The following is a 2,932-nucleotide window of genomic DNA, read 5'->3' on the forward strand; positions in this document are numbered from 1 at the left end:
TTTTTTTTTTTAACTTTTTCGGCCTGAGAGTGTGAAACATCAATCTTGATTCTCTCTCACCTGAAGTAACTGTGTGTCTCCTTCAATACAGATAGCCACGGGAAGATACTGGAGCTTGGTATCTCATGTAATCACCAATAAACATGTTTGCGCACTCTCCACTCTTCGACTGGCCCAATGACCGTCACTCGAGTTTTTTTTTTTTATCAACATCAGTAACAGGCAGCACTTTTGCACATAATTGAGGCCTGTCAGAAGGGACACATATTTCATGACCGCTGCAATGCTTGCCGGAGATTGATAGTTCTAATCCAAACGGTCGAGCAGGTGCGATGCAATTCTTTCCAATTATGCTCAGTTCGGGAAGCGAGCTACATCTCCCATAATAATTCCCGTTTGCTATGATAAACTGCGACTTTCTCGGGTTGTATGCGCATTTTGTGCAAATTTGAATGCGCTCAATGTTTTTCACTAGCTCTGGATTCAAATAGTATTTAGAACAGCTGGAATGAGCAAATATTTGCGCGTAGGCTTTTGCAGTACTTTGTGACAAATGTTCATATCGCTCAGTGTATTCGTCAGATGATATACCAAATTCAACTGATATCTTCGATAACGAAAGGCATACGCGACTGTGGTGTAGAGATATTCAAGTTCGGCGCCGCCTCTAAATCAGGTGAACTAGGATGAGTCAGGAAGGAGTGTACCCTTGCGACTTAGAAGCCAAGATCTACGGTACTGACCTGGCTGACGAAACTTAAGAAACAAGGCCTACGGTACTGACCTTGCTGACGGCGGACAAAAAGTCAAGGTCCACGGTACTGACCTGGCTGACGACGGTACTGACCTGGCTGACGATGGATAAGGAGTCAAAGAATACAGTACTCACCTGGCGGACGTCAGCTGGGTCCGAAGAGTCGCCTAGCCGTTGGAGCCGGTGAACGGTCGGATGAGATCAGACACCCTCTATTTCACTTGATATTTGTAAAGTAAACATAGTAAAAGAATAGGAGGAGCCCGAAGAGGCTCCGAGCGGATAACAAATAAACAGAGCAGAATTTTCCGAGTTCAAGACACGTGTACACTCTTTCGGTAAGTCCCTGCACAGGGCCGAATTATGTCTGCCGTTGGTACCCGAGAGGCATAGCTTGTAGGGTACTGACTGGCAGCACCAAGAGATAAGGTAGGCAACAGTCTCGCTCCGCGCGAAGAAGTAAGACTCGCTCAGCGAACACATAAAAGATCCGCTTAGCCGGGCAAGGACAAGACCCGCCAGGTCGGCGAGCCGGTACGCCGGATAGCCCGGGTGCCGTGACACTTCTAGCTGAGACGCCTTTGCGCTTGGTGCCCTGTAAAAGCGCTCGCGCACCGTTGTCCATCTTTTGGTGGAGGGCGCAGGTTTTCAAGGACAGAGGTTCGCAGGGATCACCTGGCGAACGCTCGAAGGAGACTGGCTTGGTTGGCCGTGACCTGGCGAACGCGAGAGCACACCGCCTGTCCCGGCTGGGCCGAACCGCGGGGGACCAACCACAGTGCAGGCCATACAAGCGCCTATCTTACCTGGCTTATCCAGCTCGACTGGCAAATCTAGGCTGTAGACTAGGCGTATTGTTGTGGTTTGTGTGAGAATCCACATCTGACGGTATTTGTGTGTTCTGCTACACCACACGACCACTGTTATGACCCACAAGAAATTCGCAGCAGGATACAGATGCCTGGATAGGAACAGTCGATGGATCGACAGCTGCAGATGATTCGTGACATCAACGATATTCTGAAGCAGCAGGAGGAGAATCTAGCACTTCAAGGAGTCTTTCTACCACTTTTTCTGAGTCACGAACATGCTCGTCGTTAAACACAAGTGCGTCTAGGTGACCAGCACAACAGTAATATTACAACAACGCCAGGCTTGGATCAGATGTGAACTCTTGACCCTTCGACATAACCTCCACGTCTTCCTCTGAGAGGCTGTTTTTCTCCAAAAATGTGTCTGCAAACGCTCGTTCATTGGTATTTCTACCCTTGCTGTTTTCTGTTTTTGCTTTCCATCATTTGTAGCATATGTAGCCACGCCAGCGGCTACTTTGGATAAAACAAAATAGGATCTTAATTGGCTTCACTTCAAACGACTTGTGGTAGAATGTAAAATATTGTATATAAAATGGCGATCCTACCGGTTCGATTCTTTTGCGATGCTCTATACTTCCGCATATTTGTAGCTTTTTGTCGTCGTGCAGACATCACCGGTGGTGCTACAGAAGTCGTATCTGCAGAATTCGTAACTGATTTGCTGCTCCATACCGCCACATATATGCAGCTCTCCGATGTCGCTCTCTCTGTACCGGATCTTCAGTATCAGCGCCCAAATTCGGGGTGGATTGCTCGTTTGGCGTCAGCTCGACTATTGCCGGTTGTCCCATTATAGCTGAACGGATGGTATTCGACTGGGGCTAGCGGCATGATACTCTCTCATATAAGCTGCCTTTCGCCGCAAGCTTTGTCTGTTCTGGATAGTCAATCGAATTGCCCGTGCAGCGCTGGGGCGATTGTCTTTTTTTATCGTTAGCAGCCTGATATCTTCGCTTGCAAACGCGCTCATCAGCAACCTCAGACATGCCACCAAACAAGCGACAAAAGAGTATTTCTCGTAATGGCAACATAGTCATTACTTATCAGAATGTTGAAGCAACCAGGGTTTATGGTAACCCAAAAGTAAGCTATCTATTGGCAACACGAATGTTGACCCAGGTTACGTTACGCACTTCGTACCGTAGAATTAATCCATTGTGGACATCCCATAACCCTATGAGGCATTCCCAGTATAACATCACAATGTCAGGTCCCTACAGAGCTGAATACTCCAGAGTGAGAGGAATTACGTACACAAAGCTCAAGTTGGAGGATAGGCGGTGACTATAGTGACAGACGCAAT

The sequence above is a fragment of the Phytophthora parasitica genome (assembly GCF_000247585.1).
Source record: "Phytophthora parasitica INRA-310 unplaced genomic scaffold supercont2.42, whole genome shotgun sequence".
Lineage (NCBI taxonomy): Eukaryota > Oomycota > Peronosporomycetes > Peronosporales > Peronosporaceae > Phytophthora > Phytophthora nicotianae.